A 17,106-nucleotide genomic window follows, 5' to 3' on the forward strand; every position below is an offset into this window, starting at 1 on the left:
TGCGTTTCATACTAATGGCTTCTATTTATTTTTTTTGTTATTCTCCTGGTACCACTAGGCAGAGGAAGTTCTGAAAGCCAACGGTTTATCTGACAAGGTCATTGTTTTGCATGGGAGAGTGGAGATAATATCTTTTCTATGATAAATGCTGAGTTGGTCCTGCATGCTATGTCAAACATGCTTAAGTTTTATGTCTATATCTTTATATATAAAGTAGAGTTACTTCACTCCTGAGGGCTCCACCTCAGATTACACGTCACAAAGTCGAGTACTGTCGAGCTGACACGTGTCTCACATCTAAAACGCACAGCTTCAACATTTGGGTATTGTGGGCTTTTAATCGTTATGTGTCTGTCTAATATTATTGGGCTTAATTTCAAAATGTGTTTTCGGGCCAGCCAGCCATACTCTGAATTAGGCCTAATCTGTAGACGTAAAAAACGTGTGTGTTCTTCGATGCTCTTCGTTCGGCGGCAACAGAACGATCAATCTTCCTCACGGTTTCTGAAACGGAGTGCGTTATGGTTTTGTACGTGTTTAATCCCATTAATTCAGACGCCCACTACGAGTTTTTCAATGCGCTGTTTGCATCGGCGAGGATCTGTGATATCAGGTATAAATAAGTCAGTATTTCTCTTCTGGAAATCACGATCTCTTCATCCGATCTGAAATCAATCCACCGTCTCTCACCTGCCATCATTGCGTGAAGACAGAGTCGTTGCCGTGACGTTCGATATTCACTTCACCACCTCTGGTCTATCAAGGCGTGATGGTTTAGGAGTGCATTTCAATCAACTTAATTATGCTTCTGCTCCTAACCTCTGTTGCCAGAACTGTAAAGAAATGCTTCTGGGAGAGATCGAGTCTTCTGCGTTTTCAGGGGCAAGCAACAACAGATCAGCGATAGTCCTCTTGATCCAGTCAAGCTTTTATCCACTTCCGTCTACAAATGGTTTCTCAGCTCTCTTAATTTAGATGGATAGGTAAAAACATCAAATCTCATCACTCATACAATGTTTTTGCTGATAAATACTCCCATTCTGTTTGCTATTGTAAAGCAGGAGAATTTATGAAACGATTTTATATGCAGGAGAAGGTAGAGCCATAAAGGAAACAAATGGATCAAGCATAGGAGCTAAGGCACCCGTAGTAGAAGGAATTGTTTTGTCTGAGTTTCTTGATCTGGAAGTACAATGGTCTGCAAGAGAAGAAACACTGATGGACTATCAGTGCATAATAAAACACTCTGAATCTAGGACGAATCACTGTCTGGAGGACATGAGAATCTTAGTTTATTTACGAGACGAGATGTGCAGGATAGTGTTTCTTTAATCTATAAACATTAATCTATGAATGAGATGATATCATATATCTAATCAATGGTTTAGTTTGGTTGCTTTGAGTTTTGTTTTTACATCTCCTAATACTAGACTCAAACAAGCTTTGTTGGTAGGGTGGTGAGGACCATCCGTATGATGAGGGGCTGCTAATCTCTCTGTGGACTCAAACCCAATTGTAAACAACATTGGTCCATATAACACCAACAGGTGTGATGCTGCTGCAACCATCGAAGGCTGTTCAGAAGTGTCCAAACCGATTCCTCCGCAAACTGATCCGCTGGTCAACACGAAGAAACTATAAAGGATCTTGATCACTCCAACTATGGAGAGAAGGTCCAGATCTTAAGAAACTATAAAAGATCCTGATCACTCCAACTATGGAGACAATGAAGCTGGCCAAAAGTTTCCCAATTCCAATTCCAGTTCCCAAGTTTTTACAATTCACTGAATAAGTCATTGTCTTTCAACTTCTTAATTATTATTAATCAGTTCTGGTTTCGTTTGTTCAAGTACAATTGGTACACATGGTAATTTTAGTATTTATGTTGATATAAAACTTTTTTGTTAACCAGAACAGATGTAGTTTTTTTTAGTATTTGGTTAACAATACGAAACCAAAAATATGGTTAACAAATACTAAAAAACATATTTGCGGCAGTTAAAATTATATAGCTACAATAAAAAAACAATATATTACAATAAACAGATGTAGTTTTTTTTATATTATAATTAAGCAAGAGATGTAATATTGGAGATTAAAGTATATAGCTGTAAAGTTACAGCAATACACACTAATTCGATATGAAATAAAAAAGAGCAAATAAAATAAATTAATTACTCTCTTAATAAAAAAAATACTGTTTTCTTCAAAGAATCATAACTATGCATGGTATTATGCAAATTAGTCAACATCTTTGATTCTCAATATTATAGAGCATATATAAGTAAATAATTCATGAAAATAATTGCTCAAACATAATATATAACCAATTTAAAACAAAGTCAACTCAAATATTTGAGGAAGCTTATATCCAGAGCGTAGCGGAAAGTTTAAATTTATATATTAACAACAAATATAGAATATTTAAAGAGCATATACAAGTAAATAATTCATCAAAATAATTGTTCAAACATAATATATAACCAATCTGCTAAAAAAAAATCAAATCAAATATTTAAGGAAGCTTACATCCTGAGCGTAGCGGAAAATTTAAATTTATATATTAAAGGTATGACTGGTTTTCCCGCTACCACCCGCAAACCCAGCTTTTGCGGTTGGTAGCGGTTGTTGGCGTTTTGCAACAATAGCTCAAACTGCTCCAAACCGCTCCAAATCGCTCTGAACCTCATAAATTCAAAAGCTGGTTCCAGCTAGCGTTTGCGGTTGCGGGCGGTTGCGAGAGGATAAAAAAAATTTCTTTTTTTTCCAAAACAATATAAATACAAAAATAAAAATATTCAATTAAAAAATTAAATTAGAATTATAAAAATACTAAAATATATCTATTATATTTTAATTAATATTATAAAACTTTTAAATAAAAATATTTTCTATAATTTTTAAAAAATTTAAAGTATAACTTTCTAAATATAACTTTTATATTTATTATAATATTATTATTTTTGATATTTTTATAATTGTATAAAATGTAAATATTGTTAATTTATTATTTAACCGCTGCTGCATTTGGTAGTTAACCAGTCATAAGTATCCCGCAAACGCACCAATTTCTAACCACAGAACCAGTCGTACAAATCTCTTAAAACCGCTAGCAACCGCAACCACCCGCATCCGCAAACTCCCGCAACCGCAACCGCAACCGCTGCGGTTGAACTAGTCAGACCCTAACTCAAATATAGAAGTAATTGAGTATACATTCAGATCAATTACTTCTATAAATTTTAAAAGATATATATATATATATTTGAAAAAGACAAAATGATTTGTACTGTCTGATCAAAAACCAAGCTTACATCTTCTATAATTCATTTGTGATATGATTGATCTGAGAACAAAATGATGTGTACTACCTTACTGCTTCTAATTTGTTCCAAGCCATGAAGGGAACATCTGCACTTTTTTGTGAAATTGCAGGTTTGCTTTGCTCTCCGTGTTAAGACCCAAGATCAATTCAGATGTGTAATTCAGAGAGTTTTATATGGTTCTCTGCGGCAAGATAAAGTACAAAAAAAATTATTTTGTCAGAGATATATACATATTTTACAATATGGAAATTGTGAATGATGTAGCTGAGATGATATAACAGTATTATATTTTTTTTTAACACAAATTTTGTTCATAAATGGAAACATCATAGTAAATTAACCAAATGTGCATTCTAAATACTTAAAGAGGTAAGTGCATAAATTAAATGTTATAAAGTATACAGAGGTGATAGTATAGAAAAGTTAATAGAGAATTTTATAATTTATTTGGCTCTGCACACATAATTATCTTTAACATGTAACTTTTAATAAATCAAATTACAAAAGTTCTCATCATGTTTTATTTACAACAAAATAATGAAAAGTTAATAAGACAACCTATACTAATATGAAAATATTTTTCGGACCAATATATTTCTTTTGTTTTAAGATGAAAATAACAATAATTCCACAAAAAAATACGTCGACAGAAAAACAAATTCAATAAAAATATACATCGAACTCAAAACATACAGCACACCATATTATTTAACTACTCTTAAAAGTAAAATTAAAAGCATATAGTTTTTTAGCCACAATTGAAAAATATCTCAAACAAAAAATACCATTCTAAAAATAACTAATAACCTAATTGTAAAGAATATGATTTTTTAAAAATAATTAAATAGCATAAAAATAATTCTGAAAATAAGAATGTATTTTACAATAAAAAATTCCGCGTGAAACACAAAAGCCTACGAGAAACTAACAAAATATTATAAAAATAGAATAAGTCACATAATTTTAAAAATTAATTAAGAAAATATAATAAAATAGAAATAAAATAATTAATTATAAAAAATAAATGAAAATTGTATTTATATAATAACACATTAAAGAAACCATATGCAAATAAATGTAGTAACTTCATGAATTTCGAAGAGAGTTTCAATATAACTAATTTAATACTGATATGAAAATAAAAATTTTGTAAGTATAAATTTTAAATTGAAACGTAATAAAAACGATAAGATATATGAGTATAAATGAAAGTAGAAAATATGAAATAAATCAATCAAACTATCTATACCACCAAAATAAATAAGAACACATTTCTATTGAAATCATCTCAACCATCAAAATATAAATTTACTTAATTGCAAAAAAATAGTGAAAAATCATAATAAAACCCTATAAAATAAAGTAACCACGAAAATAGTTATTCAAACCACACATATAACCAAATCTTCTCAAATAAGAACAACTATTAAACCAATTATATATACTTACCAATGTATTTTTCTTTGCTTTTATTTTAATTGTAACATGGAGAATTCAAAATATCCCAAAACCATTCAGTTCAGATGAATGACTGTAAAAGTCAGTGTATGAGATTAAGTAAGAAATTCTTTACTTAATCTATACAAGAATTATTACTAGGAAACAAAAACAAATAATTTTGATTTTGAAACAAAACCGCCACAGAACTAAAACATCTTCACCTATTAGCAAACAACAACTGTGGTGAGGTAACTATTTCTATGCCATAATTTTGTTATGCAGATGAGAACATGAGGAATGCATGAAATTTATGGATCGTCATGAACAGAAAACCAACATGTCTCGGACAGACATTAAATGTTGAGATAGATCAAACGTTCCTTATGCGGCGTTTCAATATTGAAAAAGAAGTGTTATGGGACTAATATGATCTTTACAATGCCACCACATCTCAATAATCTCAAAATCGATATAGTGATTGTTATTACTATAAACAAATGAATAAGTTCTTAGTTTTGGTTTTACGGTGACTGACAAGTGCCTATACTCATCGACCGCTACTCAGCTTTCATGTGTTCTTAATTTGATTAGCTTTGCATCAATACCTTCTTCTCATTTAATTTTACATTTTACTTTTAATAAGAAATGTAGCTTCAAATAATCACCATTTCCATTCCAATAGCATGTCAAAAAACTATGATTTCAACATAAAGGATAATTACTTTTATAACATACACAAAAGATTACCCACAATCAAATCCTTCCGAACCTAAATACTACAAACCACAAATAACACACCAAATACGGCATCAATTTTTTTTTTGTAAAAAGAAACAACATAAAAACCATTTGAAGCCCTCACAACGTAACAATGCCACAACTCTTTAATAAAGAGACAACTATTGCAAACAACCGAAATATATTTTATCACATATAATTCATCTTCAACTAAAACTTTCTAAAAGACAAAAATCATTATCATATACATCTCTTGCAAATGTAAACTAAAAACACAATCCACAAAATTATACAAAAAAATAAAAAAACTAAATCATAAATAAAATATATCTCGCCCGTAGGGCGGGCCGACCCTAGTATATTAAAAAAAAGGTTGATGTCTATATGAGTTTTGAAAAGAGTTCGTGTCGTTATACAAAAAGATGCGAAAATAGATGAATGTATTTAAAAATTTGGGTTATTCTAGCATACAAGTGAGATAGATTGGTTGAGTGAAACATACAAGTGTGTAGGCAAACCCTCATTCCATAGCAAATCAGTAATTCTTATTTTGCTGTAACGTTCTTCTTCAGGATGTTGAAATCGAGGAGGAGGCTGATGTTATAGTTTCGGAGTGGATGGGTTACATGCTCCTGTATGAGGTTATATCCTTATTTTATATACACAATATTTTATGTTGATGTCCAGATGATAGATAACCTACTGAATTATTATTTTTTCCCTGGTCTCTCATCCTCGTATTATGTTTTCTGACGTGATGTAGAGTATGCTGGGAAGTGTTATTACAGCTAGAGATCGCTGGTTGAAGCCTGGAGGTTTAATTCTCCCATCACATGCAACAGTATGATTATGATCCCTTCATTATATTTATCATCTAATGACATTTGAAAACAAGGCAACATTTGATTGACTCTAATGACAGTTGTACATGGCACCTATTTCACACCCTGACAGATACAGTCACAGCATTGGTTTTTGGCGCAACGTTTATGGAATTGATAGTAAATAGTATCAACTTTGGGACAATCATTACGTTAAATTTGATTGCAATACTAGTTAAAACTGAGTAATTATTTTACTGTGATATGATGTTACTAATAAGCTTGCCATGTCCCATATCATGATAGGCGGATCGTTTGGTCATTTCCTAGACATATCCACATCATGATATGACAAAATTAGGTTATTGTGATAGCATTTATTGCTTTGATAGTCCTGGACCTCCTCCTGGTCCTTGGCTTAAGGGAGTAAAAATGTGGCTGTAGCATATCTTGATCATAAGGGTTAGCTGAAAGTGAAACGTGTTCTTCTCCTCACCTTCACGTTGGATAACTTGTAGTCGAGAATCAGATAAACAGTCAACTTTTATAAAGTGATAAAGAAGCATCTCCCAGTAAGGTTACAGTAATGATGGTTGATGTTGTCTGCAATGATGCAATTGGCTAAACAGTGTGCATTTGAAGAACCTAGCGTGGAATCCATATCAGGAGAGAACGTGCTAACATGGCCAGAAGTGGTATTTCCTTGTTACATGCAATCTCTTTGAGCTCTCTAAACAAAGTTCCAAAGTTTGCAATTTGGACAACTGGATTATAGATTAGGTTTTAGAAATAAAATAAAAACTATCAAAACAAAAATACCAATTTAACCGAACCAAAAACCAATATGAGAGAACCAACTCCTAAAAAAAATCCTCGAAAACTAACGAGCGGGCTGATTTGATAATGGGCCTCAAACGAAGACTTAAGAAAACCCTAACTACTCTGAGAATATATATATATAATTAGACAGCCATCGCGCTCATCATCATCATCAGTTGTTTTATCTTTCTATTTGTTGTTCTGTTGTTATTGTTTCATATTTGTTTCCGATGATCTCTCTAATTAAAATAGAGAAGGCAGTGACGACTCGGAAAATATCAAGCTCAACAGACCGGAATGAGGCGTTTCTTCCTTTACCGGAGATTCGTTTCTGTGTCGATAATCCCGCTGAACTGAGCCTTCTCTCTTTGTATTTTTTTTCACGTTTGATCCGTTTTTTTTAATTTAATATTTTCCTTTGAATTTTGAAATAGTTTTGGTGGTGGGGAGATGACGATGAGGATATAACGCTCCCTCTTCTGAGTTCAGCTGAAGTAATTTGCTGGCAGAATCGAACCTAATATTACTAGCCACCACTGAGTCATCTTCTTACCCCCCACCCATAAATGAATTTGCAAAGTTTTATTTTAAAATTCTTTGATGTTAAATCAGATTAATCGTGAATTGATTTAGGCGGTGGTGATAATGATGAAGCAATAAATCTAATCCAACACTTGATCTGATTAATGCTATGTGCATTTGATGTTATACATGTTTAGCTTCTGAATCTTCCCTGATAGACCCAAGTTATTCATTTACTGTATCGATGATCATTGTTATACTAGTTTATAGGACATTGTTCTTGAGGCCATTTATAGCTTCTTACTATGAGGGCATTTATTTATCATTCGTATTTTATTGGTATTGGGTAAGCTAATACATTGGTGTCGATATATTCAAATTTGTGAATATATCGACATCACTTCTACCTGTTAACAGACTTTTCACTGTTAAGAGAGCTTCAAGATCATGAAAATATATCTAAGATATTCATATCACTTACATCTGGAACATTGCTTAATTCTTTGGCAGTCCTGTCTCTTGCTGCCATCTAATCTTCTGAATTCTATGCCATTTTCGATAAAACACAGCTCGACCAAGTTAATGTTTTTTAACTTTGGAATAAAAGTGAGTTTTTTAATAAAAAAAAATATTTCCTTGGTTTCTTGTTTTTGGCTTTGTGTTTTGAGGAGGCGCTGTGTCTTTCTTGGGTTGTGTCTTGGTTCCATCTGATATTTGAGCCTCAACTTTCTTGGGAGGTGGCTTCAAATTACCATAGTCCACTCCCAATATTTGGATGCCCGTCTTCGTTAACATCTTCATGAACAAACCTTCTTCAATGTTCCCACACATATATACCATCTGACTTGGTGCATCTATGGTAAATGATACACCTGACATCGAACTCAGAAATAAATAAAAAACCACCAAACCAAACCTTAAATAGAGAAAACTTGCAAACCTTGGATGGTCTTTAAAGCTCCAATGATTTTCTTGTACCAACTTCCTTCTAACATGTCAATCTCGAATCTAAATCTCTGCTGCAAAAAAAAAAAAGCAGAGAAGTTATGAGATCAATATATATGTATAACCAGAAAATGATTATTAGGTTTCCGGATGCCTTGTGGATTCTCTTCATGTCCATAATCAATCCGGTAGAGCATAGCGTAAATTTTGGCTTTAGATAACTTTTTAATGAAGACCACAGGATCAACTTGGCCACGTAAAAACATCAACTTCTTAGTGAACATCATAGGATTAGCTCCTTTGCCATGTATCCACCAGTCGGGTGCATCAATGGAGAACGCTAAACCTAGAATTAACGACATTACAGTTATAGTTAAATACTTGTTTACTTCCTCTTGAGTAATCAATAATTAACAAGAAGAAGATGGATCAAGACTCAAAGGCTTCTTTACCTTCAATGCCCACAAATATTTTATGTAATGTCTTTTGCCAACCTTTTGAGTTCAGTTTCCACAAGCAAAACACATGACTATTCATAAATTTACACAGGGACTGTTAGAAAATTTTAGACAATGCGTTGAAAAACAAGTAGAAAAGAAAAGAAAAAGAATCAAAGAAATTCTTACTAGTTGAGGAGCCGCCATCTTTTTTTGGGTTCCTAGCTACAGCTGCTTTCTTTGTTTACCCTAACATGCACAACTTTAGTAAGATTATATTATATACTAAATTAACTTATTTATAATTAGACAATTCCATTACTAAACTTATACGACCTATGGTTTAGTTTCCTTGTTTACGTGTCCGTACATATTTTGACTTCCATAATTTACTACAAGAACTGAACTGGAAGCCAGGGGCGAAACCAGGTTGTGTACTATGGAGGCCTGTACACCCATAAAAATTATTTATATTTCAAATTTTATGTGAAAAAACACTTAAAATCTGTTAGATAAGGTGGAAATGTTGTGTTGTGCACCCACTCAAACCAAGGTTCGTTTCCTTCTTCTGTCTTTTTTCTATTTTATCAATAATGGTGCACCCACTAGATTAATGGCCTGGATTCGCCCCTGCTGGAAGCTGTTTGAATTGGAAGGCAGGAAAGCCCATGGTTGCAGCTCTTTTGGCCTAGAGGCGGTCTCGCCAATGGGAACTCCGGAAAATCCTCCCCCTTGCACCTACTTTCATCCATGTGCTCACGTGGGACTCACGAAGAGATGATCTAGGTACTTTCAATCGCTTCTTTCTCCTTTTCGTTTATAATACGGTGAATCCGTATGATAGATCAATGTTCAGCAAACAAAGATCTATAAACTCACTTGTAAAAGATTGATAAAGAGAACAATCCTTACGTATGAATCCAATATCGTTTCCAGAATTACAAGAAGAGAGAAATTGATTTTGTTACACTTTTCTGAATGAATCTAAAGCTCATGAGAAACAGAGCTTTTATACTCACTCTGTTTCCTACTAGACACGCGTCCCTTTACCACTGGAGCCGTTAGTAACTCTCTAACAAACTCTAACAACCTTCTTCCCTCCTTCCTTGACCTCCACGTGTCCCTAACACCTCCCTACTCATTACCTGTATCACATCCTTCCCCTCCAAGCAACCTTGTCCACAAGGTTTCTTTTAAAACTCAACATCTGGGAACTTCTTGTTCATATCAAAAAGAAACTCCCAAGTAGCCTCCTCCACACCTCCATTCGACCACTTAACCAAAACCATAGTGGCAGCTCTACCTTGGCGTTGAACCATCTTCCTCTCAAGCACACGCTCAGGAACCTTTACTGTTGTCTCATGAAGAACAGAAGGTAACTGCGTTGAAGAAGCCACATCACCTATGACCTTCTTCAGCTGTGACACATGAAACACTGGATGAATCTTAGAAGAACTTGGTAACTCCAACTTGTAAGAGACCTTTCCTCTCGTATCCAGAACTTTGTAAGGACCATAGTATTTAGGAGCAAGCTTCTGAGTAGACCGATGAATCACCGAATGTTGTCTATATGGTTGCAGTTTGACATATACAAAGTCACCAATCTCAAAACTCCTCTCACTTCTATGGCCATCAGCCTGTTGCTTCATGCGATGTTGAGCGCGCAACAAATGAAACTTGAGCATCAACAACATATCCTCACGATCCTGTAAGCACTTCGCCACTACCTGTACTTTGGATTCACCAGGCAAGTAAGGAAGATGCACTGGTGGTGCCTGACCGTAAACAACTTCATAAGGGGTCACTTGAGTTGCAGAGTGGTAATTCGTGTTGTACCAGAACTCTGCCAACGGTAACCAGCGACTCCACAAGTACGGTTTATCACTTGTCATGCATCGAAGATACGTCTCCAGACATCTATTAACAACTTCCGTCTGCCCATCACTCTGCGGGTGATACGCGGTTGACATATTTAAAGAACAACCTTGCAACCTGAAGAGCTCCTGCCAAAAATCACTCAGAAAAACCGAGTCTCTGTCGCTTACAATCGAACGAGGAAGACCATGGAGCTTGAAGACTGTATCCAAAAAAGTTTGGGCCACTGTCATAGCTGTATAAGGATGACTTAAAGCCATAAAATGCGCTGCTTTGCTCAACCGATCCACCACCACTAATATAACAGATTTCCCAAAAGATAACGGTAACCCATCTATAAAGTCCATTGAAATATCCATCCACACACCTTCTGGAATGGGTAATGGTTGTAGTAAGCCTGGTGATGCAGCATTGTCGTACTTACACTGCTGACAAACCGTACAGCTTCTAAGATAAGCTTGTATATCTTTAGCCATTCCTTTCCAGTAAAACAAGCCTTTGACCCGCTGCAATGTGACATCTCTCCCTGAATGCCCACCTTGACTCGAGCCATGTAACCACTGAAGGAGTTTGTTCTTCAAAGGTACATCCGCGGGAATCACTATCTTGGTCTTCCTACGTAACACATTGTTGACCCATGTGAAATGCTTCTTCGCATTTTTGTTGATCCGCAACTCCTCAATCAACTGTTTGGTTATTGGGTCCCTTTCGTATGCTTCCTGAATCTGTTTCATTAGATCACACTCCATCACTGACATAGCCATATGAAGAATCTCAGAACCATCCATACGAGAAAGAGCATCTGCAGCCAAGTTCTCTTTTCCTTGTTTGTACTGAATCTCATAGTCAAACTCAAGTAGCTTAGGAAGCCATTGCTGCTGTATGGGTGTATTTAACCTCTGCTCCAACAGATACTTTAAACTCCTCTGATCTGTCTTAATGATGAAGTGGTTTGGTAACAAATAGTGCCTCCACTTCTGCACTGCAAACACCACAGCTAATAACTCCTTTTCGTAAATGGATAGTAACAATTGTTTGCCTTTTAGGTGACGGCTAATGTAAGATATTGGATGACCCTCCTGCATGAGAACCGCTCCAATTCCATTACCACACGCATCCGTTTCAACCAGAAATGGTTTGTCAAAGCGGGGCATTGCCAACACAGGTGCTTCACACAGAGTTTTCTTCAAATCCACGAATGCAGACTGTGCTTCACCATTCCATTCAAACGAATCCTTCTTCGTGAGTATAGTCAAAGGGCGAGCTATTGAACCAAAACTCTTCATAAACTTGCGATAGTAGCCTGCTAACCCCAAAAACCCTCTCAATTTCTTCACATTAATGGGTTGAGGCCACTCTGCGACAGCCTTCACTTTACTTGGATCGGTCGAAATGCCTTCCTTTGAAATGAAATGTCCGAGGTACTCCACCTTATCAGTACCAAAAGCACATTTGCTCCGCTTCGCATACAACTTGTGTGATCTCATCACCTCAAACACTTCTCGAAGATGTATCAAATGTAACTCCATGTTAGGACTATAGATGAGTATATCATCGAAGAAGATAAGCACAAATTTCCGCAAGTAAGGCCGAAAGACATCATTCATCAAGCCTTGGAACGTAGCTGGTGCATTGGTTAAGCCAAATGGCATTACCAAATACTCATAGTGCCCACTATGTGTGCGGAATGCTGTCTTCTGTATGTCCAACGGATCCATACGGACTTGATGATAACCAGCCCTTAGATCAATCTTAGAGTAGACTGCTGAACCGCCCAGCTCATCCATTAAATCCTCGATCAAGGGAATGGGAAACCGGTTCTTCACTGTCATTTGATTGAGCTTTCTGTAGTCAACACAGAGACGCCAAGTATTATCCTTCTTCTTCACAAGCACAACAGGTGAAGCATAAGGACTACAGCTCGGTTGTACAGTCCCTGCTTCTAATAATTCCCTCACCATCTTGTCAACTTCATTCTTCTGTTGCAAAGCATATCGATAGGGACGTTGGTTAACCGGGTTTGCTCCTTCCACTAGCGTGATCTTGTGATTATGATTCAAGCGAAAAGGAGGCAACTGAGTAGGTTCCACAAATATCTCTGCAAACTCTTCTGTTAACTTGTCAATGGCTGTGACTTCCGATGATGCATCTTTGGTTTGCTCAATAGCATTCAACCAAATATTCTCACTCTCTGCTTCATATGCATAGAGCATATGCAACTGAATCTCTGTTTCCTTAACTTCTTCAATTCTTTTAGCTTTAACTTCTCGCACAGATCCCGGCTTCAGACCATGCAAAACACACTTCTTTTGTTGCCATTTAAACTGCATAAACAACTTCTCAAAATCCCATGTTATAGGGCCCAACCGAGATAACCACTGAACTCCCAAAACCATGTCATGACCTCCTAAAGGAATGACCATAACGTCAGACTGGAACTGGTGCCCTTGAAAAGTCCATCTAAAGTTAGAGACCTTGCCACACACACCTATCTTCGTCCCATCAGCCACTGACACTCTTGCTTTACCTGCTGATTCAATTTTACATCCCAATCTATTGGCGACATCTCTATCCACAAAGTTATGTGTTGAACCTGAATCAATCAGAATGTAGATATTCTTCTTGCCCTGCACACCTCTAACTCTCATTGTTGTATAATCAGTCACTCCAGAGACTGCATTCAACGAGATCTGAGCAATATCACCATCTGATGTTCCTTCCTCATTATCTTCATCCACCTCTTCCTCATATTGAACTTCACCCTCCGCAAAGTCAATTAGAAAAAGCTGAGTCTTTTTATGCTTCAAGTAATGCTCCGGGGAGAATTTTTCATCACAATAGTAACAGAGACCCTTAGCTCTTCTTTCACTCATCTCCTCATTTGTTAAAAATTTTCTGAGCTTATTCGGCTGTTGTGTGTTCTCCTTATTTGTAGTCTCACTCAGCTTAGGTGTTGATAACAGCCCTTTACCTCCACTACTAATTGTACTTCCTTTGCCACTACTCCACTCTTTATACGGCTTTCTTGGATGAGCTCTTTCATACAATCTACCAAGTACCAAGCATTGCCTCGTCGATTGTGGATGGAACATGCGAATATGCATTTGTGTATCCATTCGCAATCCCGCCAAGTAAGCACTGACCAAGTACTCTTCTGACATGCGAAGTCTCGAGCGAATCAACTCAAATTTGGCATGATACGCACTTATACCCTCCGTTTCTTTCAACTCCTTCAACTCTGCAATCGGATCATCCAAGACCTCCTCAAATCTTTCTTTGATTAACGCACGATAAGTCCTCCAATCACGCAACATCACTCCCTCAACGTCTTCTTGAACCAACGCTTGATGCCAGGTCCGAGCCAAGCCATCAAAATGTAAAGAAGCAATTGGAACCTTCGATCCTTCCGGTGTATTATCGATCACAAAAAATTGTTCCACCAAACACAACCACTCCTGAATCTTCTCTCCAGAAAACCTCGGAAAATCAATTTTCGTCATCCGAGTTCTCCCATTGTAAATGTTCTCACCTCGTTGTGCGTGAGGTTGATGAACTGTGTTGTGTATGTCTTGGGTTGTAGATCGCAACGGCGAGTTACCACGAAGGTTCTGATCTTCACTCGTCGAAGCTCCGTGTTGAGGTGGAAATCGCGTCATCAGCTTGAAAGCATCTATCATCTCCTGAATACTCCGATCTGTCTTCTCACTTTGCATCGCAAACGCTTTCTCCAAAGTAACGAATCTTTCTTCGATCTCCTCGTCCACCTCGCGAACCACCGCCTTCTTCGCCATCGCCTGTGATCGCGTCTCCGCCATTATCTCCGAGAATCGCCGAGCTCTGATACCACTAATACGGTGAATCCGTATGATAGATCAATGTTCAGCAAACAAAGATCTATAAACTCACTTGTAAAAGATTGATAAAGAGAACAATCCTTACGTATGAATCCAATATCGTTTCCAGAATTACAAGAAGAGAGAAATTGATTTTGTTACACTTTTCTGAATGAATCTAAAGCTCATGAGAAACAGAGCTTTTATACTCACTCTGTTTCCTACTAGACACGCGTCCCTTTACCACTGGAGCCGTTAGTAACTCTCTAACAAACTCTAACAACCTTCTTCCCTCCTTCCTTGACCTCCACGTGTCCCTAACACCTCCCTACTCATTACCTGTATCAGTTTATCATTAGTCTGATGTGAGACCTTGAAATTGAACTATCTTTCGTTTGGGGAAAGTTTAGCTCTTGTCTTCTTGTCTTATAAACAAAAAATCTTTGAAATATAATTTAAAACTAATTTATTTAATTATAAACAAAAATAGTAAAAACACAATTGACTACACAGTTTTTGATAAAGTTAAAGTTACCTAGATATGTGAAAACATCATCTATTGTGAAACAACAACAATCACCTAAAATATCATCTATATTGAAACGGAGGGAGTACATCTTGTTCTTGAACCAAACTGGGGGTTTCCAGTTCGGTTTTGCTCTCTTGTTCAAAAAGAAAACTATTCAATGTCTGCAGAATTTGTCTGAAAATATATTTCCAAATGAGTGTGTTTTGTGTCTCTACCTATGTTATTGAAAAAGTATCCCATTTTCTGGACAGAAGATTGTATATTTCTATGACTCAATAGACGTAGACCAAGACCAAGTCATTGAAGGCTCCGTTACTCTTTCTCAAAGCAAAGAGAACCGGAGATTCATGAATATCCACCTCAAATATTCGTGAGTAACCAACCAACCCACTGTTTTCAACTTTTTGAGTACCACCAATGCTTAATCTTGCGTTTTTTTTTTGTAGCTCGGCCGGTCGTTCCTTTGTGATCGGTAATGCGTTAAGAAGTTGATTCTCTGACAATATCTCCGTACCTTTGAAGCCATGTAAGAGTCCAGAACCAAGACTTGAAGGCATTGACAAACAGAAGCTATTTAAGTCTGCGAGAAACCATATGACCTTGTAAGAGTATTTAGGTTGAGATCAGATGGACGCAGTTATAGGTTATTGTTCTTGAGGCCATTTATAGTTTCTTACTAGTACTCAGCATAACACTCTTCCCTATTAATGCATGTATTTATGACTCGTACTTTATTGGTATTGTGTAAGTGTTGCAAAGTTGCATCTATTTGAAGCATGAAATATGTAAATCTAAGAATCTATTGCTGGATAATTGATACCTTTGGCAGCTGATCATTTTTTTTAATCTTATTATGAATGTTTCTTATGTATTATTGGCTCTGTTATATAGTGCCATACCAAGCAAATATTAACAGCTTGCAGGTTTCACGTCTGTTTTGGAAACATCTATGTATTGTGAGAGCTCCTTTGTGTGTACATAGCTTGTTCCTTCATGTTGCTTTGCTAAAAGCAGATGAGGATGGTTTCCACTAATCAGGTCGGAGTAAATGACTCGACCAGCCTAGGTATACCGTACCTGCTGCTGTTTTTTTTCGGTTTGACGTCTATGCGTCTCTATGGTTGCGAGCTTAAATAAACCTTGCAGTTTAGAGAAAGGTATAGATATCTGACGAGAAAATGTAGAAAAGTACACTCGGAGCATGTTGTAGACCAAATAAATGCAAATCTCTCGTGTTTTTTTATTGGCCGGGAGGATAAGGAACCAGTGTTATAATTAGGCGTGTGTATTTTATCCGAACCTGAATCCGACCCGAAAAACTTTAAAATCCAAACGGTAATACCCAAATATATGATCGGGTTTTGTAGTAAACAAGTTTGGATACCAGAACCCAATCGGGTATATCCGAAACCCAAAGCATAAGTCATCCGAATATATATATACCTTAACTTAAACCTTGCACCTCTCATCCTTTTTCATTGTAGCCGAACTTGTGCAGTCGGTTAAGATTCCTGATATTCCCGATTTTAAAGCCAAACTAAAAGATATCATTCAAAGTAATCAAACTGGACACTACAAAAATCTTACTCTTTTCGGCTTCTTTTCCATTGAGAACAAAAAATTATCTATTGATGACGAAAAAGAAGAAATCACATGTGATTCATCTTCTATCATTTTTGTTTTGTTTGTGTTTAGGTTAGGCGATTCAGGATCAGTGATACATGAATTTTGTTTTGGATTTGTTTAATGATTTAAGATTATAAGATGAATTTTTGGTTTGATCATTTTTTTGCTTGAACTATGTAATTTTGTGAAAAATAC

General features: G+C 36.2%; 4 non-coding genes across 4 annotated transcripts; all 4 read left to right on the forward strand.

Moving 5' to 3' along the window:
• Nucleotides 1-6,118: 6,118 nt before the first annotated feature.
• Nucleotides 6,119-16,118, forward strand: LOC106366422. Its single transcript, XR_007315403.1, has 5 exons — nucleotides 6,119-6,145; nucleotides 6,268-6,345; nucleotides 6,427-9,834; nucleotides 15,540-15,655; nucleotides 15,732-16,118. It is a non-coding gene; the product is annotated as an uncharacterized LOC106366422 (transcript).
• On the forward strand, nucleotides 7,398-7,507 carry LOC125579383. The gene has a single exon (XR_007317397.1). It is a non-coding gene; the product is annotated as a small nucleolar RNA Z107/R87 (small nucleolar RNA).
• Nucleotides 7,591-7,688, forward strand: LOC125579434. The gene has a single exon (XR_007317468.1). It is a non-coding gene; the product is annotated as a small nucleolar RNA R30/Z108 (small nucleolar RNA).
• Nucleotides 7,784-7,876, forward strand: LOC125579393. Its single transcript, XR_007317413.1, has one exon. It is a non-coding gene; the product is annotated as a small nucleolar RNA snoR31 (small nucleolar RNA).
• Nucleotides 16,119-17,106: the final 988 nt, after the last annotated feature.

This window comes from Brassica napus, chromosome A1, assembly GCF_020379485.1.
Source record: "Brassica napus cultivar Da-Ae chromosome A1, Da-Ae, whole genome shotgun sequence".
NCBI classification, from domain to species: Eukaryota; Viridiplantae; Streptophyta; class Magnoliopsida; order Brassicales; family Brassicaceae; genus Brassica; species Brassica napus.